Source organism: Mustelus asterias, chromosome 3, assembly GCF_964213995.1.
Source record: "Mustelus asterias chromosome 3, sMusAst1.hap1.1, whole genome shotgun sequence".
Lineage (NCBI taxonomy): Eukaryota > Metazoa > Chordata > Chondrichthyes > Carcharhiniformes > Triakidae > Mustelus > Mustelus asterias.
In genome coordinates, this window is record NC_135803.1 from 116,090,089 (window position 1) to 116,114,882 (window position 24,794).

The 24,794-nt window shown below is 43.1% G+C and overlaps 1 protein-coding gene across 7 annotated transcripts in view; it reads right to left on the reverse strand.

Moving 5' to 3' along the window:
* The window catches only part of LOC144491531 (microphthalmia-associated transcription factor-like), a 293,006-nt gene that overhangs the window by 166,247 nt on the left and 101,965 nt on the right, over positions 1-24,794 (reverse strand). Inside the window, exon 1 of one of the 7 annotated variants that reach the window (XM_078209463.1) lies at positions 13,980-14,029. The exons of the other annotated variants lie outside the window; for them this stretch is intronic. The gene's annotated coding sequence lies outside the window, so the exon portion shown is untranslated. Of the gene's footprint in view, positions 1-13,979; positions 14,030-24,794 lie in introns of those variants that run through there. 7 annotated transcript variants of the gene reach the window in all.

A 24,794-nucleotide genomic window follows, 5' to 3' on the forward strand; every position in this document is an offset into this window, starting at 1 on the left:
CGAGTTATAGACCTGACATCCTCAGCTGAATAGGGCAGGTTTCGGGCTCTAATGAAGTGAAAAAACCTGGTGACCCCCGGGTGGCAGAGGTCGTTGTGGAGAGCCTGTAACCGGTCCACCTGCACACTGGCGCATGTTCCACGGGACAGGGCGTCAGGTGGCTCATGGAGCTTCCTGGGCCGATACAAGATATTGTAATTGTAGGTGGAGAGTTCGATCCTCCACCGTAATATCTTGTCGTTCTTGATCTTGCCTCGCTGCATATTGTTGAACATGAAGGCAACGGATCATTGGTCCGTGAGTAGGGTGAACCGTTTACCAGCTAAATAGTGGCGCCAGTGCCGTACAGCTTCCACTATGGCTTGGGCTTCCTTTTCAACTGAGGAGTGTCGAGTTTCGGGGCCTTGGAGGGTTCGTGAAAAGGAGGCCACGGGTCTGCCCGCCTGGTTAAGGGTGGCGGCCAGGGCGAAGTCAGACGCATCGCTCTCCACCTGGAATGGGATGGATTCATCAATAGTGTGCATCGTGGCCTTCGCGATGTCAGCTTTGATGCGGTTCAAGGCCAGACGGGCCTCCGCCATCAAGGGAAAAAGGGTGGATTTTATAAGCGGACAGGCTTTATCTGCATAGTTGGGGACCCACGGTGCACAGTACGAGAAGAAACCCAGGCATCTTCTCAGTGCTTTGAGGCTAGTGGGGAGGGGAAGTTCCAGGAGGAGACGCATACGGTCGGGATCGGGGCCGATGACCCCATTCTCCACTACGTACCCGAGGATGGTGAGGCGATGTGTACTGAATACACACTTCTCCTTATTGTAAGTCAGGTTAAGGAGACTAGCCGTGTGCAGGAATCTGAGGAGGTTAGCATCGTGGTCCTGCTGGTCATGGCTGCAGATGGTGACGTTATCCAGGTACGGGAAGGTGGCCCGCAGCCCGTTCTGGTCTACCATTCGGTCCATTTCGCGCTGGAAGACCGAGACCCCGTTGGTGATGCCAAAAGGGACCGTAAGGAAGTGGTAAAGGCAACCATCTGCCTCAAACGCCATATATTGGCGGTCCTCCTTGGTGGATAGGGAGCTGGTGGTATGCCGACTTCAAGTCAATGGTGGAGAACACCCGATATTGTGCAATCTGATTGACCATGTCAGATATGCGGGGAAGGGGGTACGCATCCAGCTACGTATATCGATTAATGGTCTGACTGTAGTCAATGACCATTCTGTGTTTCTCCCCGGACTTAACGACTACCACTTGTGCTTGCCAGGGGCTGGTACTAACTTTGATGATCCGTTCCCTGAGGAGCCGCTGGACTTCGGACCTGATAAAAGGCCCTGTCTCCAGCACTATACCGCATGCTCTTGGTGGCAATGGGCTTGCAGTCGGGAGTGAGATTCGCAAACAAGGAGGGAGGAGCGATCTTAAGGATTGAGAGACTGCAGGTGGTGCACAGTGGGCAATTTAGGCGCTGCTGTTTGCAGACGGAGAGCGGGGGAAAAGGCCCATTATACTGTATAGTGACACTCTTCAGATGGGTCATGAAATCTAGCCCCAGGAGTACAGAAGCGCAGAGGTGTGGCAGCATGAGGAGCCTGAAGTTATCGTATACTGTGCCCCGCACCGTCCGGGTCACCACACAGCAGCCAAGGACATTTACAGAGCGGGATTGCGATGCCATGGAGATTGTTTGCTTGACGGGCCGCACGGAAAAGGCATATCGGCGCACCGTATCAGGGTGAATGAAGCTCTCCGTACTCCCGCTGTCAAACAAACAATGCTCCCTGTGCCCGTTTACCTCAATGTCCATCATGGACTTGGCGAGACGATGAGGCTTGGTCTGGTCCAGGGTAACCGACGCCACCGTTGAATCCTGCAGATAGCCGTAGGGGGCTGATGAGGTAGGAGATGGCGGCCCCTGCTGGTCACTCGTGGCCGTTGTCATCCAAGATGGCGGCCCCCACGGGTCGCCGGCAGCCAATGACGTCATCCAAGATGGCGGCCCCCGCGGGTCGCACGCGGCCGGAGTCATCCAAGATGGCGGCCCCCGTGGGTCGCACGCGGCCGGGGTCATCCAAGATGGCGGCCCCCGTGGGTCGCACGCGGCCGGGGTCATCCAAGATGGCGGCCCCCGTGGGTCGCACGCGGCCGGGGTCATCCAAGATGGCGGCCCCCGCGGGTCATACGCGGCGCTCGTGGATTTGGAGGTAGACTTATGGCAGACTTTGGCGTAGTGCCCCTTCTTCCCACATGCGGAGCAGAACGACTCCCTCGCCGGGCAGCGTTGTCGGGGGTGCTTACCCAGGCCGCAGCAGTAGCATTTCTTCTGCCAGAGGTTGCTGCAGTGGTCAGGTCACCGGTGAGGCGTGAGGCGGCGTAGGCCTGTGGTCCTCCCGGTAGCGACGGCTGCGGTGTCCACGATGCGCCCACGTGGTCAGGTGAGTAGGCTTCGAGGTATTGTGAGGTCACCTCTAAGGATTCAGCCAGTTCCACCGTTTTCTTTAACCCTGTTCCAGCAGCTGTTGCCGGATATAAGTAGTTCCGATGCCCATGACAAAGGCATCCCTGATTAAATCGTCTGTATATTGGGTGGCAGTCACAGACTTACAGTTGCAGTTCCGGGCAAGCAGTCGCAATGCGCGCAAGAACTGGTCAACTGATTCACCTGGGTGCCGTCTGCGCATAGCGAGGAGGTGTCTCGCGTAGACTTCATTAGGCCGTTTATTATACTGGCCCTTTAAAAGTTCGATAGCGGCCGTGTAATTTTCCGCGTCTCGGATCGTAACATATACTACGTCGCTTACCCGGCCGCGGAGCACCCGTAGTTTGTCAGCATCTGTACGGATGGCAGTGGAGGCTTCGATGTAATCTTTGAAGCATTTCAGCCAGTGATCAAACGTGTTTGACGCTCCAGCAGCTTGCGGGTCCAAATTCAGCCTGTCGGGTTTTAATAACTGCTCAATTTTTTAAAAACTTGCTAATAAAATTGAGGCACTGTCAATCGAGTCAAGACTAGTAGTGAGCAAGACAAATAGGCTTTTATTAGCCAAGAACTTGGAGCCATCCCTGTCGGAGATCTGGTCTGTACTGAAGGCGAGGGGGAGGAGCCACCGCCTTTATACCCGGACCAGGGGGAGGAGTCTTGGGTGGAACCGACAGGGATGTGCCACATATACAGGTAATAATAAATACTAACTAACAGCGGTTAACCACAACAGATAACAGATAACAGTGGTTTACCACAATACTCTTCTCGGAGTACAGAGTGATAGTGGTTTAGACCTGCAGCTTTTGGTAAAATGCTTCCATTTGCCATGTTTATTGAAAAACTTTTGTTTACTGCCTTAACCCTTTGCTGTTTTTTTCTAACTGCACGTTTAGCATGCAAATGAAGGTGCCTGATTGCAATGTTAGTTCTTTCTCATGAAAAACTGCATACAGACGAGATCACTGTGGACCCCCCAGACTCTGCAATCCCTGCATAATCCATTGGTAAGGGTGCCAAAAGCACATTATTTTGCTAAGATTTTAAAAAATTGCAGCATAGGACTGTATCAATTCACCAAATCTTTGGTTTGCATTGCTAAACGCATGCTGATGTAGTATTATATTCCTCACTGGCAAGCACATGTTCTCATACTTTCTTAAACATTATCTCAGGGTCTTCTTTCTCCTCCTCCATTTGGAAAACAAAAGATACAAATTTTTAAATGATCTTAAGGCCCGCTAAGTTTAGTAACGTGTATGCCTGTACCTTTTTGCATTTATCCGATAAACCAGCACCGCATTACATATGCCACTCTTCTTCAAACTTTGCCCAGCTGCCCACAAGATTTTCATCGAACACAAGCAGGTCGATACGGCAAAGTCCCTGTGCCATACAACCAACTCCTGCCACAATGTAGAAGTACTGGGTTTCAATGTCTGGTGACCAAGGGCTTATAACAACAACAGTTTATTAAGTATTCTGAGCAGCTCTAACATGCTTCCATCTGCCTGCGCGCCCAACACATCATCACATGACTACTTGGTCTACAATCCTGAAAATTGATTAGGGTAATGCAGGCTTCACAAGTATCTTAAATGTCTATAATTTGACTGATAATTCTGTAGCCAGAAGCTTCATGAAATAGGATACAAATACAGTTCACTAGTTTAGCAAAGGAGTCTGTGTGTCAGTTTAAAAGTTTAGTGTCATCCTTTTCCAATTATGGAGCTCATTCCAAAGTCAAGTTATTATTTCTGACATCGACTACAATTTTGAGAAATGTATTACTGTGAACCCGTGACTGCAAGTAAAGGATACATGAAAAATACTGTGTTTGTACTTACATTTGTTTAATTTTGTGCCAGAGTTAACTTTCCTCCCTTCTACAAAGGCCAGGCAGAGCCACTGCATGACCACCACAGCATCCATCATCAATATGCTGCAGCCAGCTACATCAAGCGTGTGTGCCAAGCACGTGAAAACAATGCAATACTGACGTCACGCAGCCCAATGAGCTGATGTGACACCTGGATACCAGAGTTGATTAATACAGGGCCTGGCAACATCTGTGTTGTCCTATTCCTTAAAAAAAGCATGAAGCAGCAAGATAGGCCAAAATGTAAAGGAACAGGCACTCTGATTACAAGCACGTGAAATTTATTTTACTTTGCCCATTGGAAAGTGTCTGCAAGTACTGTTTTAGGAGGTTTTTTTAAATATATTTATCTAAGACTGTTGTTGCTTTCTCAGTGATGGCAGAGAAGGTCACCGGTGTAGTCAAAGGTTGTAACAGGTAAAGTGCTTTTGGATCCGCAACAGGACAGGATGAAGCAGAGAATGCAGAAATGACAAGCTTCACAGTTATGCCCTCTACCAATTTGGAAGCAGACTCCTCCATGCTCCTCGATAGTCAGCAGGCTGTTTGTCAAGTAACCCAATGCACCAAGCATCTCAGTGTGCAGATTGATCAGGGTTTTCTGGTGCATTGCCATATAAAGGTCCTCATCAGGGTACACCACAGCAGTATTTATCTGAGAACTTGACCTCCTGAGAGCAGGCAAATGAAACATGTCTTACTCCTGGCTTGCTGCTGCCGATTTGTGCCTGGAAGACTAAAGATATGCTGATCCCAACTTCTTACTACTAAATATGCAGTGCTAGTACCTGAGCTGGTGTCTGTAAGTGTCAGATCAAGTAATGGGGCTGCGTCATTAATGCTATGCTATTGCTGTTTTTCCACTTCTGCCTTGAGCTGCTAAGGCTGGACAAGCAACAGTTATTGGTGTGTGAAAGCAGAAGCTCAGAAGAAGAAATTTTGGGAGGAGTAAGGGGTTGGGGTGGAAAGCAAGACGACAATGATCACACCACCAGCATTTTGCTCATTGTGCTTGGTAGCAATATGAGGACATGCTGGGAGTTGAAAAGGAGCCTGAGGCAAGAAGATGCCATCATCCTCAATGCTGGCATCACAATGCAGAGAACCATCTCCTCCACAGTCAAGAGATGTAGACATCCTGGTCTCACGAGTTCTTCTCTGCTAACGTTACCACCTTATCCTGCTAGACAAAGAGTAGAATGCCTCTGATTATGTAACACTGTATTTCAATAATGTGCCTGCCACAGCTGAATAGCCCGAAGTGTAGGCAGCCAGAGGTAGGTGAGAGGCTGGCAGCACTGTAAGTGCGCCACGGTGAGATGAAAATATCTGGATGTTAGGCTCAAGTGCCGCTGGGTGAGTGATGGGACTGTGGTGCAATGAGCAATGTAAAACATTGTGGTGGATAAGGGATGTCATGTGTAGATGCATTCACTGACCTTGATGATCAGCAGGAGGTCATTAGACAGCTTGTGGCACTGCAGCCAGGTCCTTGGCTTCAGACAGGAGGAGCTGGCCTTCCTGGTCATCTGCCCCCATCCCCGCTGAGAATGGTGTTTGAGGGTCTCCTGTCTCATGCAGGACCATGATGTGTCTCCTCCTGTCCACCTGCGGTACTAATGCATCCATCACTCTGGATCCTGCTGCATGCCCTGGTATTCATTTTATGGGATTTTCCACTTCAGCAATCTTTTAGTGAAACTTGCCTTTGAGAGGCAATGGGATATAGTGCTTATGGAATTGTTGTGATTTACATAATTATCAATGATATTTAAAAGAAAAACCTGCAATAATTATATTATGTATTATAATTTAAAAGAACCAATGGATATTGCATTTCACCAACCTCTATAGAGTACGATATGTATAATATTCTGTTCCTCGGATATATTGATGGGATTAGTTGAAGAGGGGAGAAGGCTCATGTGGAACATTAACACAGAATCTGTGATGCAAATACTTTGTTATACAGTGGAATAATGATTATAGAATCATAGAAACCCTACAGTACAGAAAGAGGCCATTCGGCCCATCGAGTCTGCACCGACCACAATCCCACCCAGGCCCTACCCCCATATCCCTACATACTTGCCCACTAATCCCTCTAACCTACACATCTCAGGACACTAAGGGCAATTTTTTTTTTAGCATGGCCAATTAACCTAACCCGCACATCTTTGGACTGTGGGAGGAAACCGGAGCACCCAGAGGCAACCCACGCAGACACGGGGAGAATGTGCAAATTCCACACAGACAGTGACCCAAGCCGGGAATCGAACCCAGGTCCCTGGAGCTGTGAAGCAGCAGTGCTAACCACTGTGCTACCATACCATGATGATGTGGAGGATAAAATCTTATATGCAGAAAACACCAGAAACAGTGGGATGGCGAGATATAAAGCCACCGGGAGTAATTCCAACAGTTTTTCCTTTTAAAAAAGAATGTTTAATTTGAAACAGCATTGAGCCTGAATAGCATTGAAGTATGGTCAGAAACAAATTCTCACAAAACTACAATTTTTCAAATTGTAGGGAGATGTCAGCAGTTAACTGCAGTATAATATTTTCATTGGTGAAAACGCTGGTCTGCTTGACATGCAGTCAAAGGGAGAAATTCCAGCATTGATATCAACCAACATTTTCCAGATACTCCTTTAATGCTGGTTGTCAGAGGACATGAAGAAATACTGACTGGCAACTACAGGAGTTGCTGATTGCTGAATATTGTAGTCAAACAGCATCACTGTGCCTAGCCAATCTGCATATCATGATGCAAGCCTCTCAACGTCACTATACATCTGTTGTAGGCCTGACTGCATAGCATGCAAAATATTTTTAGTGCACTGAGTCTTTGGGGAGCTTTGCACCTTAAGGCATGTGTAGGCGGAGTTCAGAGGAGAATTGAAGACCCTTGTGGCTGTTGACTCCTTACAAATCTCACTAGGTTTCCTTGTCCTTTTAAAATATGTTATGAAAATGACTACAACTGAAGCAATCTTCTGTTTTCTCTTTTCTCAGTTGTGATGCCCTTTAGGTAGCAGATGTCCAATCAAAGAGATAATTAATGTTCCTATCATTCACACCGGTGGGATTTTCCCATCCCGCTGCAGTGAACAAAGATTTGGCAGGGTGCCAAATTCTCCGGTCTCGCTGCAATGGGAGCATGAGTCAGGTGGCCAGTAAGATCATGCCCTTTTAAAGTGTCTGTGCAGATAGGAATGCATAGTTTTGAGCACTTATTAATGGATAACACAACAGCTGAGGATTTTTTTAAATTAAAAAAATACATAAGTCGTAGCAAAAGTGAAACTAAAGTGTCAGTCTATAAGATTGCCAAATTCAAGTTTATTAATCGCATAACACTGCAAATAATGTGAGAATCGCTAACATTAGCCTTAGCATTCACAGGTTAAAAATAAGTGGGACACAGTTTTCTAAATTATCAAACCGGATTTTTCTTCCAGATCAATATCCAGTGCTGTGCAGTGTGGACATCAGCTAAGAAATGCTGGTTCTACTGAAATGCTCCTTTCCAGTCAAATCGTCTGCAATAATCTTCAGATATATTAAACAAACTTGCAGACTAAAAGCACCACAGCTGGGTTAATCAAAGACAGCCAGCATTAATCTGTAAAAAGATTGCGCTTGACTAATATAAATGACGTATTTGGGAAATAACTGAGGAGTTACGGAAACAATCGCGGGTGCTATTTGCAGCATTTGAAAAGTTGCCACATCACTGACTTATTATGACAAATGAGGCACATGGTATTGAAACAAAGAGAGACGCAGAGACAGAGAAATGGTTTGATATCAAAAAGGAATCAGTAAGGGTAAATGGATTATTTAGAGACTGCAGGATGTGGGCAGTAGTATGCCACAGGAATACGTCCTCAGATCTCTTATTTTCACGAATATGTGTACAAGAATGACTTTGAAGTCTGTTGATGCTACTAAATTAAGGACTATGACAATCTGAGGAAGAATGCAGGAGACTGTGGGGAGACAAGTCGGTTAGCAATGGGGACTGATGGATGGCAGAGGTAGTCCCATGCAAAGACATAGGGTCACACATTTTAGATAAAATTACAATGAAAAGTATATATTAAACAGTAGTAAACAATAGTAAACAATATTGTAGATGAACAGGAAGTCCCAAGTGCAACAAAAATGGATATTTAAATAATGGGAGATGAGAAAGTGTACAAAAAAGCGAATGGATTTCTGAATTCTATTTGCAGAGCACTGAATGTCAAAAAAAAATCAAGGAATTGATGGCGAGTTCGTATAAGACATTGGTTAGACTACAGTTGGAATATACATGTAGTCTGAATATTGCCAGAGCCATTGGCCGCCCAATTGATGCTAGATAACTGTCCAAAGAAATGAATATGCAGCACACCCGCCTGTTTCCAATGGGAGTCTAATTAAATATGCAAATTTTATTGCCCCCACACACATCACAGTACCCTACCAGCAATTTTCAGACACAAATGGGCAGACTGTGCATGGTGACACTGTGCCCTTTTTGAATAGTCTAACCAGAATTTCACATGTGAATTATTCAAGATATATTGCCCTTCTCAAGTGCAATGAGGGATGGACTATAAATGTTGCTTTGTTTATTTTTCTTTTTGATATAATTTTTTATTCCATTCTTAAAGTTACAAACCCAATGCTTAGAGTGGACAAGGCAAACCCAAATCCATTCCTTACTTGCTCCAAATTCAAATTGAATCCAATTCATGGTCCTCACAAGAGAGACAAACAAGGTCCAAGCTGACATGACAATTAGGGCAGCACGGTGGCACAGTGGTTAGCACTGCCGCCTCACAGCACCAGGGACCCGGGTTCGATTCCCGGCTTGGGTGACTGTGCGAAGTCTGCACCTTTTCCGTGTGTCTGCGTGGGTTTCCCCCGAGTGCTCTGGTTTTCTCCCACAGTCCAAAAGACATGCTGGTTAGGTGCATTAGCCATATTAAATTCTTCCTCAGTATACCTGAACAGCCACCGGAGTGTGGCGACTAGGGGATTTTCACAGTAACTTCATTGCAGTGTTAATGTAAGCCTACTTGTGACAAATAAATAAACTTTAAGGCATTGTACACCATCTTGGGTTTGATCTGACACTTGATCATAGCCAAAAGGCTGAGAATTGCTGCTATTTTAAAAAAATTTTATCCAATCAAAAACCAAATTGGTCCAATCAAAGTCCCTGCAAGAGACATTACAGGTCAAGCTGACAAGACAGGGCCCATTCTTCCTGTCTTGGGCTCGATCAACAAGATTCAAACTGATTGGAGCAGGCATTACACCCCCTCCAGTGCTTGATCGGAGCTTCATCTCAGCCTTCATTTTTAAAAATTGCTTCAAATGAAGCCTCAGTGTAACCTCATTGACTTCTATCAAGTGTAAGATCAGCAAACTACACTTGATCTTAGCCAAAAGACCGAGAAGCGCTGCTATGTTGTGCCACTAAGTGCTCCACATTAAAAATCACTTCTCGATTGACTCCCAGAACCTGTCCCACAATGCACCACCCCTTTAAGAGGTGCAGACTGGCTTTAAGAATTGAAAGCTAGATTTAGCTCATGCTGTTTTTTTCCCCTGATCAGGTGTTTAGCCTCTCAGCTCCCCGGTTAACATTGACTACAAGCTGAAATAATTTAAGTTAGCAGGCAGCACTAAATTTGCATAGTGCCTGCATTGGGAGCAATGTGGGTGCAGTAATCCTGCATCATGATCCCTGCACCCTTTTCCAGGCTCTACCCAATGTTGCCACTAAATCTCTAAAGAGCAAAACATACTTCTCTCAATCTGTAGAATCACCAACAAACTGGCTATCTCGGCACTAGAGGGTGCTATATTTTAAAATTCATAATAAAGTGTCAGTGTCACCTTTGTTTCACCTTCAGCAAAATAGAATGTCTGATTTGGGAAACAGTAGCAAATGTAGTAATGTTACTGGATGATTAATCCAGAGGCCTGGACTAATGCTTCACAGATGCAAATTCAAATCCCATCACCTGAGAAATTAAAATTCAATAAATAAATCTGAAATAAACAGCTTGTATCAGTAATGACAAACATAACACTACCACACTGTCATTAAAATAAATCTGGTTCGCAAGCATCCTTCAGATAAGGAAATCTGCCACCATTACCTAGTGTGATGTGACTCCAAACTCTCAGCTGTGTGGTTGATCCTTAACCAGCCTCTGAAATGGCCTATCAAACTATTTTGTTGTATCAAGCCACTTCAGGAAAATTGAAGAAGAATAAAACCAGACAAACCTTCCGGCATCAGCATAGCACGAGAAGGAAAAACAGCACACTCTTCCAAACTGACCTTGCAAGTCCTCCTTACTAAGATCTGGGAACTGGTGCCAAAATTTGGAGAGCTGTACCTCAGGCGAGTCAATCAACAGCCTTGGAAGAAGCACTGAGTGTAGCAAGTGTGCAGATGTTATCTGGGTGGGGGCTTTAATGTCCATCACCTTCAGCCAGTTCAGTCTCCTGAGCCAACAAGTCCTGAAGAAAATATCCGCCAAAGTGGGCCTCTGGCAGAGGGTGAGAGAACCAATTAAAACTTAATAGTCCTCATCGTCATTAAGCTGTCATATATGCATCCATCCATGACAGTATAGGTAGGTATAATGATGGCCACAGGAGATAGTCAATGGATTTCCCAGCGGACCTCGTAGAATATGAGCTCCCCTGTTAGGCAAGTGGAGGCTCATGCAATAGGGAGGGAGGAAGGAACCAGCTGGCTCCACTTAGGTCAGCAGTTGAAAGACTTGGGGCTGATCTGCACTCTGTAGCTGCTGAACAGCGTTCAGAACACAGTGTAAATAAAGGGTAATAGGTGAGGGAAAACTGGCATCGATAAGATGTATTACAGTAGGAGTGACCAGTACAACATCCTTGTGGAGATGAGTTCCATCTACACACTGAGGACACGTGTGTTGTGTAGCACTACCATCATGCTCGATGCAGCAGATTCAGAATCGATCCGTGAGATGTTGTGGTTCAAACAGCAGAATTGTATTTTATCACATTCGGTAATCTCATGGGCCAGGATATCCCTTATTCTAACATTACTACAAAGCCAGAGGACCAAGCTTGGTTCAATGAGGAACGTTGGAGTGCATGCCAGGAGCACCATCGGCATACCTAAAAATGAGGTGCCAGCTGGTGAAACTACAACAAGGATGACATGAATGTAAAACAGCAAAAGCAGCATGCTACAAAGCAGGGCCAAGCAATCACACACCAATCAGATCAATATGATTCAGTGTTTGTATTTCAGATGTTGAACTGGATATTCCAAAAGTAGATTCTAATCTGAAATAATAGGCCTAATTATAACTGTTTAAATGATTGGGTTTTCAGTGAGTTAAAAATTGGACTCAACAGATTTAATTTTGAAGCCAAAATATTGATCACCAAAATTCGATAAATTCAAACAGCAAAAGTCGAATGATTGAAATTCAACTCTGCTGGCCAACGCGTTTTGCATATTGCTGGAAGATCAGAAAAAATGTACCAAGATTGACTAATCAAACTTCAAGTATGTCCTGATAAGGTATTAAGAGGCAACACTGTGACATGACAGGGAATGGCAAAGCAATGATTCCCCCCCCCCCATATACTAAGCTATTAATCTGAATAACTTTATTGCAGGCAGAATGCAGGACTGGTACTTCCACACACGGAGGGAGGAAGGTGGAAAAAATAGAGTGCATCCGAGCTGAAAGTTGATAAGCACTAAAGGAAGTCTTTGTAATACTGTCAATGAGTAGTTTTGAGACCGTCATTTCATATAACATTTATTACTTGCGTTTAACAATATCTGAATCTACTATTATAGATACATCTGACCTAACTTCTGTTTCAGTACATGCATTAATAGGCACATTGGTAAAAATCATGTGATTATTGAACAGTTCCACAAGCCATGTTTAATACTGTAGAGCAAACATTTTCCATTACACACGCTAAAATAACATTAGTGTAAACTTCCTCAGAATAGGTCACTGTAGGTAGAAGTCTAGAAACAGGTCTGTTGAATGGCTAACCGAGAACACTAAAGGGAAGAGAAAACAAAATAACAAGTTGACGAGAGATAGGTTAAGAGTTTTGGATGGATTAAATTTACAAAGAATGGGAGGCTGATCTGGGGAGCACTGGAAAAGCTAAGTCTGTGACAAACCTACAGATGAAGATTGCAGCTGTTGATTGATGGGGGTAGGTGCAAAGGGGGAGCAATGTTTTGGAACTACAAGTCAACAGACTTGAGAGAGTAAGCGTTCAGATACCCAGCTCAGGCTCAAATAGTAAACAATCTTTCAGAACATTCTAGTTTGAGACATATGGCATCATTGACAATTAATGTGTAGTTTCTGGCATGGGCTTGGGGTGATACAGGTGATAACAGGTTAGAGAGACTTGGGGTGGAGGGGTTAGGGAGAGGGTGAGGGTGGTGGTTAGGGTCTGGAGCAGGTTACAGATATAGGTACGAATGAGGCCAAGGGGGGGGGGATTTGCGAACAAAGATTAGAAATTTTAAAATTAAGGGTTTGGAGGACCAGCAGCTCACATAGGTCAGTGACCAAAGGATGATGGATGAACAACACTTGGTACTGCATAATTTGGAACACTATTGCAGCAGCAACATCTCATAAACTATGTCTTGGAATGGTGCCACTCTGCCTTGTGCTCTTGTCCCCATTTCTCCTCTTCAGGAGCAGGACAACATTCATCAAGATTGATTATTATTTTTAGGATCTCCTTAATGCACAATATGCCTCGAATGAGCCATGCTGAATAAAAGCAAATAAATTAAGTATTGAAATTTTAATTAATACAAAATTATGGTTAACAACAATTTTAAAATGGAAACTGGAACAATAATGAAAACTGCAAGCTACATTACAGGAGAAAATCTTTGAAATAAAAGCTACACCAAGCTCATTTGCAATTAGTACCCCTGATCAACAACATTAGTAATGGTGAAGGATACAACACAGGCATTTCAAAACTTAAAATGGCCGAAGTGTTTTTGGGTGGCAAGAGATGAAAGAAACATGAGACGGGAAATGTCCAAAAGAATCTGCTGGCAAAGTGGTTTCAAAGACTCATCATTTATATCAAATAAGCAGCTGTTGCTGGCTGTGCAGATGCTGTTTACAAACAAGCTGGGCTTTGCCAATGCAGATGACAGCAACACTCACTTTCTACATTACTGTTAACGTTAACATCCTGCTGGCAGAATAGTGAAATCAAACAAATGATTCAACACTGAACTTCTTAGTTCATCACTGCTTTGCTGAGGAAACTATCCACAACTATCTTGTGTGCACTTCTGCTCCACAGTTGCAGATAATCAAACAGAGCCCCACTAGAATTATTAAGCTTCACCAGCAACTGTACTCCAATTCCCCCTAAAATGTCAACTCTTACTCCAAGCGGATACATTTACAATATTTGCATAAGTGGCGCATACTGGACTGGGCAAGATTGTTGAATACTCTTGTTGCTCAGTCATCCGAAATCAAAGGTGCAAACATCATATCAAAACATAGCACTTAATCAGGTAAAAGGAATTAAGACACAAGAATACCAAATACTTCTTGCAAAACCATCAGAGAAGCTACTAGCACTGGAGGCAGGATGTTCATGGTGATATCTGGTGTTCTGACTTCATCTGAAGCAGAATTGTCTTACCTGAGTGGAGGTCTGCAAAACAGGATCTAAGTCACACCCCAATAGTTACAGACTAATACTAAAACTCCCCAATAAGTTCAGGCAGAGGGGAAGTTGTGACAAAAAGCTGTTGCAATATATTAAACAAAACAACCCTGCATCTGGCTGCTAAGTTTGTTTAAAAATAAATCCATAAGACCATAAGAAGGAACAGGACTAGGTTGTTTGGCCCCTCGAGTCTGCTCTGCCATTCAATAGGATTATGCGACATTCCTCATGTTCATCTTCCTGCCCTTTCCCTGTAACTCTTGATTCCCTTACTGATCAAAAATCTATTTCAGTCTTAAATATACACAAGGATTCTGCCCCCACAGCTCTCTGTGGCAAGGAGTTCCAAAGACTCAACTCTCAGAGAAGAAATTCCTCCTTATCTCAGTCTTAAATTGGCGCCTCTTTATTCTGAGACTATGCCCTCTGGTTCTAGGCTCTCACATGAGGAGAAACATCCTTTCAGCATTTACTCTGTCAAGCCCCTTAAGAATCTTATGTTTCAATTAGATCACCTTTGATTCTTCTAAATTCCAATGAGTAGAGTCCCAATTTCCTCATAAGACAATCCCTCCAGGGATCATCTTAGTGAACCTTCTCTGCCTCCTTAAATAAGGGGACCAAAAGTATTCACAGTACTCCAGATGTGGTCTCACAAGTACCTTGTACAGTTGCAGCAAGTTTTCCCTACTCTAATACTCCAACAATGGCAATGCTCTCAGTCTTGAGGAACAAAATGACAGGTTGAAAGTTCAAGCAAAGGTTTCAAAGATTTCCAGGTTTTTAATCAATTGCTGATTTCCGAGTTCAGATGTACTCCAGTCTAAGAGATAGCAATCGATTCGGGCCCATTATCATTGTCACATTCAGAGGAACTAATTTCAAAAAACAGGTCATTCAAAGACATTTGAACATTTAACATATTCAAGAGCCTAACTTCCATTTTAAACATTGCCTGCGATGCCTAAAATTTAAGAGCGGGACTAATGCCTGTGCAGAGGGCTGCAGGTCACTCACTGCCAAATCAATTTTGTGTCCAAAAATAAATACAACACATACAGGGTTCAATGAAAAGTGCAGGAGGACACCAGGCATATGTAAAAATGAGGTGTCAACCTAGAGAATCTACAACAGTGGACTACTTGCGTGCTAATCAGTAGAAGCAGCATATGACAGACAAAATGAAGTGATCCCACAACCAACAAATAAGATCTAAGCACTGCAGTCCTGCCACATCCAGTCGTGGATGTGGCAGGACAATTAAACCACTCACTGGAGAAGGAGGCTCCACAAATATCCCATCCTCAATGATGGGAGAGCCTGGCACATCAGTGAAAAAGATAAGGCTGAAGCATTTACAGGAAGTGCCAAATGGATGATCCATTTCAATCTCCTGCTGCAGACTAGGTCCCCAGCATCACAGATGCCAGTCTTCAGCCAATTTGATTAATTCCATGTGATATCAACAAATGGTGAAGGCACTGGATACTGCAAAGGCTATGGGCCCTAACAACATTCTGGCAATAATACTCAAGACTTGTGCTCCAGAACTTGCTGCTCCTCTAGCCAAGCTGTTCTAGTGCAGCTACAACACTGGTATCTACCCAGTAATGTGGAATTTGCCCAGGTATATAATGTACACAAAAAGCAAGACAAATCCAATCCAGTCAATTAGCACCCCATCACTCCACTGTCAGTAAAGTGATGAATGGGGTCATCAACAGTGCCACTTACTTAGCAATAATCTGCTGTCTGACACTTGGTTTGGGTTTCGCCAGGGTCATTCAACTCCTCATCTCATTGCTGCCTTGGCTCAAACATGGACAAAAGAGCTAAACTCCAGCAGTGAGGTGAGAGTGACTGCCCTTGACATCAAGGCAGTATTTGACAGAGTATGGCAGCAGGGAACCTCGTAAAACTGAAGTCATTGGGAAGCAGAAGGGAGCTCCGCACTGACTGAAGTCATACCTAGCACAAGTAAGATGATTGTAATCATTGGAGGTCAATCATTTCACAGCTCCAGGCCATCCCTGCAGCAGCCTTTCAGGATAGTATCCTAGACTGAACCATATTCAGCTCCTTCATCAATGACATTCCTTCCATCATAAGATCAGAAGTGGGGATGTTCGCTGATGACCGCACAATGCCTTTATTCCTCAATTGCTTCTCCATTTTAGAACATGACAGCTGGTGCTGTCTCAATTGGGAAGACAAGACTCCAATTAGTAGATCTCATTTGCCTGAAGTTTCATGGTATTTTATCTTTAGCAATCCTTTCTCTATTCAACTGAGATTTTGATCACTACATATTGAGGAGAAAAAAAAAGAGGAAAAGGTTTCGGTATTCTACTCCCACAATAGCGTTTCTGAATGGAGAGCTGTGACAAGAGGCGTTCCTCAGGGATCAGTGCTGGACCTTTGCTGTTTGATTTGGAATAAAATGTAACTAGTTTGATTAGTAAGTTTGCGGATGACACAAAGGTTGGTGGATTTGTGGATAGCGACGACGACCATCAGAGGATACAGCAGGGTATAGATCAGTTGGAGACTTGGGCGGAGAGATGGCAGATGGAGTTTAATCCGGACAAATGTGAGGTAATGCATTTTGGAAGGTCTAATACTGATAGGAAATATACAGTAAATGGCAGAATCCTTAAGAGTATTGATAGGCAAAGGGATCTGGGTGTACAGGTACACAGGTCACTGAAAGCGGCAATGTAGATGGAGAAGGTAGTCAAGAAGGCATACGGCATGCTTGCCTTCATTGGCCAGGGCATTGAGTTTAAAAATTGGCAAGTCATGTTGCAGCGTTATAGAACCTTAGTGAGGCCACACTTGGAATATAGTGTTCAATTCTGGTCGCCACACTACCAGAAGGATGTGGAGACTTTGGAGAGGGTACAGAAAAGATTTACCAGGACGTTGCCTGGTATGGAGGGCATTAGCTACGAGGAGAGGTTGGAGAAACTTGGTTTATTCTCACTGGAACGACAGAGGTTGAGGGGCGACCTAATAGAAGTCTACAAGATTATGAGAGGCATAGACAGAGTGGATAGTCAGAAGCTTTTTCTCAGGGTGGAAGAGTCAATTACTAGGTGCAAGGTTTAAAGGAAATGTACGAGGCAGATTTTTTTACACAGAGGGTGGTGGATGCCTGGAACTTATTGCCAGGGGACGTAGTGGAAGCAGATATGGCAGTGACTTTTAAGGGACGTCTTGATAAATACATGAATAGGATGGGAATAGAGGGATATGGTCCCCGGGAGGATAGGGGGTTTTAGTTAAGTCGGGCAGCATGGTGGATGCAGACTTGGAAGGCCTGTTCCTGTGCTGTAATTTTCTTTGTTCATTGTAGGTAGATTATGGATGAATTTGTAAACATGACTAGGGAGGCAAAAGAAAACTTGATTTCACAGGCATCCCTGACAAACGGTTAAGATCCAAGTTATTTACTTTCCGTCTGCCTGTATTTTTCTTTTCTGTGACATGTTTGGGTTGCATGTTGTTGGTTGAACCAACACGAAAACCAATTATTGCACTGTCCATATTAATTATATGCTGCTCAACAACTACTGGGAAACATTCAGTGATGCATGGTGTATCACTGGAATCCGTGAAATCAAATAGTCAGTTCTGCAAAATGTCATAGAAATGCCTCTTTCAGTGCTGCTGTTTTCTCTCTAAATAATAAGATTATTAGCCAGCTTTTTCAAAACCGTCTTTATCTTGCAAAGTAGTACAGTAAAATTCACCGACCTCACTTTGACCCTTCTTTGGCTTGAACCTTTATCATCCTGTTAACAAATCAAATCTAATATAAATCATGTGGACTCCATCAATCAACACAAGCTTCCTTTAATACTGCACCATCATTTTTTTTTCCCCCGAGAACTGCGATGTAGAATTGCTGAAAAGGAGAGCTTTTAAAATGGAACATTGTGCCATCAATATAAAGTTATGGCTGTCCACTTTCCTGATCTTGGGAGAGAAACATCTAATTTCTCCACAATGGTTTAAAGTATGAATGGACTCCATTTTACATATTCCACATTAAAAAATATCACTGTCCCTTTGGGAACATAACTTACTGGGCTGGGTTTTGCGATAAGAATTACAGTGTGACTGTCAGTAAATCAGACAAAAACATCTGGCGCCTACACATATGCAGTTAAATGTGGAAATCTGGAAGCTTCTATCAAAAGTACTGTGCTCCTCCACAGGGATCACTGCAGTAGCCCTCGCCAATAGACTAAATACAATGATGTGAAGTTGCCCTTCACAGATAATAGAAAAGGTTAGAGCTGTTGCACTCAGGAATCAGAGTTTGTGGACATGATATGTGCTATTTGCTGCCAAAATATTAATTTTACAAATGTGGAGTCTCAGTCCTTCAGAAGCTCATTAGAGTTTATGCTTTTTTAAAAAAAATGCCTGTCTTTTGTTTCCTCTCTCTCAACCCCATTGGTCTGGTTAGGTGCATTGGCCATTCTAAATTCTCCCCCAGTGTACATGAACAGGAGCCGGAGTGTGGCGACTCGGGGATTTTCACAGTAGCTTCATTGCAGTGTTAACGTAAGCCCACTTGTGACACCAATAAATAAACTTAAATTTAGTCTTTTCTAATATTTAACTTTTCTGTACATGATTCAAGTATAATTTATAATTCCTGCTTTTTACTTCCTAGCTTAGTCTCTGCAGCCTCACAAGGAGCTCCTCATGATCCCGTCCGCTTCTGAGTTTAACTGGGACACAGTTGGAGGTGAGCAGCGTATCCTCAGTGGAGCTGTCTGGTTAGTAATTTCAAATTTAAATAGTCAATTGATAATGGATTTAGTCCAGGATTCCAGCTTTAACAGCCACCACATGGATTTCTCAAGCCGTGTGGAATTTACAAAGGTCAACAGGATAAGAACACAGCAGGAGCCATTGTTCAATGAAACTCTCGGGCCAGGATTTTGCACCCAATGGTGACGAGTATCTTGGGAAAACAGAAATCTTGCCCAGGAAGGCTAGGAACCCAATTGAAATACATTCAAATCCCATCAGTGGGCTTCCCCACTATGCTGCCCCCCCCCCCCCCACCCCCCACCACCACATTGGGATTTCTCCCCCTCGCCAACACGATGTCACATTTGCGAGGCTTACAACAGATCTGGAGCAATGGGACCTAAGTGAAGAGATCAGATTGGGGGCGCACAAGTATAGCCCCCCAGGGGGACAGGGGCATGCTCGAGCAGTATCCTAGCACTGTCCCCTGGCAGTGCAGGGGACCGGGGTGGCGTCCGCTATGGGGGCCATGGATGTGGGGTTGGGTGGGGGGGGGGTGGAGGGGGACTATGTCAGTGTAATATTTAGTGCTAGAGATCGGGGTGCACTGACTGGAGAGCCGACATTGCCGACAGGACCCCGCCAGTGTGACGGCATGGGACATGCCTCCAGTAATTTTTTTCTCAGTGCTGGAAAGTATGGCAAGAGAAGGATAGGGTGCTGGTGTGCAAGAGATAAGTGAGAAGAGTTTCCACTCCCATGTCCCCTTCTTCCAACTTTGCTCTCACGGCCCACCTACACTAGAGACCACATAGCTGCATTCCGATAAAGGTGTTGAATGGCCAAGATGAGACTTACCATTCATAGAATCATAGAAACCCTACAGTGCAGAAGGAGACCATTCGGCCCATCGAGTCTGCACTGACAACAATCCCACCCCAGGCGCTAACCCCACAAATTTACTCCACTAATCCTTCTAACCTACACATCCTGGGACACTAAGGGGCAATTTAGCATGGCCAATCAACCTAACCTGCACATCTTTGGACTGTGGGAGGAAACCCACGCAGACACAAGGAGAATGTGCAAACTCCACACAGACGGTGACCCAAGCCGGGAATCGAACCCGGGTCCCTAGAGCTGTGAGCCAGCAGTGCTAACCACTGCGCCAATTATCCTGTGTAAAATGACAAACTGAGTTGTCGGCCATTCGTCAGGGCAAGCATACACTTGGTTATCTGTCAGGTCTGATTCTCCCAAGGTGACTACATGAGTGTAGTAAAGGTCCATAAAGGTGGACATGAGCACAAAAGCTTGAGGCATCACGGCAATCCTGGTGGAGATGGACCACTCCAATTTCTCTCCAAGGGTGCGTATAGCCTCCTGAAATTCTAACAGATCCAGATGTATTTCCCATTGCTGATGCAGAAGTCTGCTCTTTAATAATGATCTTCAAGGCTCCGTCCGCATCTACCTGCAGCTGAGCAGAGCTTGGTGTGTCCTGTGGCTTCTGATGGAGACTCTTCACTGCTGTCCCCGTCTCTACCACCTGCTCAAATGTGACATGCGCCTCACCGACTGACAATCCAGCTATCTCTGATAGAGTCTCCAATAAAGTGTGCACTGGCACTATGCTGCTGGCCTCAACCCCACCCCACCCTCACACGTCCCACAACAAACTGATCTATTTCAGTAAAATTCCACCCTGCCTATCTCAATGAGAATTTTTCAATTTTATTGATTGAGGAACCATGGTGTGTCTTGGCCTATTTTCATATGCCCTGTAGAGGGTGCTACACTGGAATCAGATGCCAGAGTAAAGCAGATCTGTGCTCGAAAGGGGAGAAAATTGTGTGCAGCCATCAGCAAGGTGAATAGCAGCATGTCACTTATTTGCCTGAACTGTAAAATCTAGGCAATTCTATGACGCAAGGCAAAAACACTTACATCTATCACCTGCATTTATGGGGAAGCTAGATAAACATACAAGGGAGAAAGAGCGAGAGAGAGAGATGGATATGTCGAGAGCTGACTCATGTGGAGCATAAATACCAGGATGACCTGTTAGATCGAAGACTGGTTTCTGCAAAGTAAATACTTGTAATACTAAGCATTAAGTAAGCACCATCCTAAAGGTATGACTTTCACACAAATGAAGTCTTAAATCTGAATAACTTTCCTTCGAAGGAATGTTGATCAGCATTTTGTTATTTTAAATCATGATAATCACATCAATTCTAGTCTTGTCTCCTGCTCAGACTATTAAACAGAATTTTTCTTTCTTTAATCTTTGTGTATTATCTAGTTAATTGCTTTATCAAATGCCCATCATAATTCCCCATCAGAAAATACGACCAGTATGAAGTTGGCTTCCCATGTTCAAAGGGCACAACAAAAATTAAAAACTTAAGTTGCTGAATATTTTAAAAAACAAAGCATCGCTTTCCAAACAAACATGTTTGCACAAAATGTAAAAACAACCCATTTAAAAAATGATGTTCCCCAAAACAGTCCAAATCCCGAAAACTCTCTGGCTGGTAACCTTCTCCTGCTAAAAACAAACACCAACAGGGAATGTTTTGCACAAGTACAGATCTTTGCTGCATCATTATTTCTAAGTTTCTCAAGTCCTTGAAAAATAAGCTTCGAGAAGTGGGTTTAGATTTTGTCAAATCCAAGGTCATGACTTGTAAATGATGCCTGACAACACCCATTACTGCACAACCAATTCATTTTTATTGCCAAAGTTTATGTCAGCAAAGGAAAGCCAGATACTTTAATTATGTAGAATATTTCCCACTAGTTCAGCACATTCTCAGCAGGGCAATTTTCCCAAAAAGATTCCTCTAAAATTTGATGATGTATTACACAGACCTGTCATAAACAGGTGAATAGCTTTACCCTTTGGGGTTGTTTGAAAACTAATCTCTCCCCTGAGAAACCATTATAAACCAGTCAAATCTTGTATTTCTAACCCACATTGTTGTATCCTCGACAATAAAACACATAACTGTGGTGATACGCAGCATTTACCATAAAACAGATTGAGTTTTAAATTCACATGCATAGCTTTACTGAAAAAATATTTCTGGCCGTAGCTGTGTCTCTGTTAAGTGTGGCACTATAAATAGGGCCAAGAAATAGTAGATTTTTTTACATGAAGCCAAATTTGCAGAAACAAGGTGTGGACAATTATCTGCAGAATCAGATAGACTGAAGAAAATGACAGTGTACAACAATGAAATTTGGTTCGCAGAACATAAATATCTCTTAGATTAGCCACATTACGCAACTGTCTTACCATTATTCATTTAAAAGGTCAGGATTAAAACTATTCCTCTTGTATCACAACTTACTTTATGTCTGCAAAGGATACAAAAGAAAACACAATACAATAAAGGTACTTTTTCTCAATTAAAATGATCACAAAATAATCGTTTGGTGGCAAAGAGTATAGATGATACAGCTGGTACAGAACATGCCACCTACATTATCAGTACAATAATTTTGAAATTCTTGTCCAATTTATATCTCACCCAAGACTGGTCAATAAGAAGCCTCCATATAAAAGCAATTGATTCCATAAACGTATGGTACCTTAGACTGTCTAAAATGATCAATATTCCAGAAGATACAACAATGCCAACCAAATCCACCCTATACAGGTAGCAGGCTGTTCAAAAATGCAACTAGGCATCAGCCTTAGCTCAGGATAGCACACTCAACTTCCGATTCAGAAGGATGTAGGTAAGCCACACTCCTGAAGGTTGAGCACATAATCTAGGTTGCTACTTGAGCATAGAATCAAAAGGAGCTCTGTACTGTCAGAACTGCTACCTTGCAGATGAAGAAGAGCAGGAGAATTTCTCCTTCTGCCCTGCCTAATAGTTATCTTTCAACACTGAAAACAGGTGATCTGGTTATGTTGTAAATGAGGGTTGTGGAAGTTCATAAAAAGTAAGTAATTGATTGCAAGATACTTTAGGATGTTCTGAGGTCATGAAAGATGTTATAAAATGAATCTGCTTGCTTTCCTTCTTCTCTCTCCCTTTCTTTATGAAGCAGATGAATGATCTTCTGCCACACCTAACTAGAGAGTCACAGCAGTGCACTGCTTGGCAACCGCAATTTGACTATAAATACAAAATGAAGGCCAAACCTGAAAAATAATCAGGACTTCCAATTGCGGCCTTGGGTAGTCAGTGGAAACTCAATGATGCTGTGCTACATTTTGGGTTCCAAGTCAAAAATCTCCCTCAATTTCCTTCTCCAATCCCTGACAATTTTATTGTCTGGGAAATAAGAAATGAGGAATTCACTATAATGTAGACATTAAACTACAATGAAGTTTTCCTGGTAGCATGGTTTTGATATTGTTTATGTCACTTATTACTGCTTCTAAATCAGCCTCAATATAACAAAAGGAAGGGTTGATTTATCTCGTAAACAGCAAGGGTGTTATGAACTTTTTCAAAATAGTTGTTAAGGAGGCATGTTCAAATAAGTAGAATGGAGTTGAATTCAACTGCAGTCATCACCAGAATTTAAATATCTTCCCACTCTCTGCATTAAATACAAGAATGTTTCATTCTATTACAACGAATTGCACAGAATGAAATGTAAAACTGTCCCTAACATTCCCTCAATATGTACTTCAAACTTCAATGTAAACTCCCATCCCACCCAAAGTTAGACACTCTAATTTCCTGCATTCTTCTCAGCTTTTCCACAAGGAATGCTGCATCAGACACTCTATATCAATTCTTTGATAAAATGTTAATGTGCACAGAAACCTTCCACTGAAAAATAAATTAGGTTTTACTAGTTTAAAGCACAATATTTGTATGTTTATTACAACTTGCAGCAAGGTCTAGCTAGCTGTCATCCTGCCAAACAATTGTACAGATAATTGTTGTAAACACTCTCCAGTGTTGGTATCAGTAGCAAAGAAATAAAGAACTTTCCTTATTTTAGAGAAACTTAATTTTCATACAAAACATTCATTCACTACTATGCAAACAAAATTGTTTACCTTATGCCTGGAAAGGCTAAAATATTTCTGTTAATATGTGGGAAAATATTTGAATAACAAGCATAACGCTACAAGTCATTAAAACAAATATATTTTGACAAGCAATTGTTTTATCAAACCTTGATATAGCATGAACATTTCTAGGAGTACAGTAATATTACTAAATGTTATATCAACAGATAAAATGTACCACCAGAAATGTTTTCTCATGCAACCCCCAACTTTAGAAGCATTTTCGACTAGAGTTAGACTGGAGACATTATTGTCAGACTTGTACCAGTGGGGTGTAATGTGCAGCTGGCAGAATAAAGATATACTGTCAACTACTTTTGACATTGAACATTGAGCATGCATGCCTGGATGTATGTGAAGCTCTACTCTCTACGTGGTTTCTTTTTAATGAGCAGAAGCTCCACGCACCATCTCCTAACATGAAGAACATTACAACCATTGAAAAATAAATACATTTAAAAAGTGTTTATGAGGTGCAATAAACAACCTGAACAGTTTGCTGTGCTGGCCTGGAACTATCAACATGCTCTGGAGGAATTTTGGAATATGATTTCAAATGAATTGTTTACCTTACAAAAGGCAAATGTATCAGTTTTATTAGGAAAAAAAACGTAAAAAGCATCGAGGCCCAGACTTCTTCATGCAGCTGGTTCTTGCTGCTTCCACTCAAGTTTTCATTCAGCTGGAGAGACAGATGACATGGTGAGCCTATCGTATCTGTCACTGATTCATTGCTGGCTGGATAAACAGGATCAAGCTTCAGGCGGGAAGGAACACACAGCTGCTGCCTAAGCAGACCCCAGCTCCGAAATGCAGACTTCATTCTAGTTTGTTTGTTTTTAAACATTGTAATTGTCAGATTATTGATGGTGG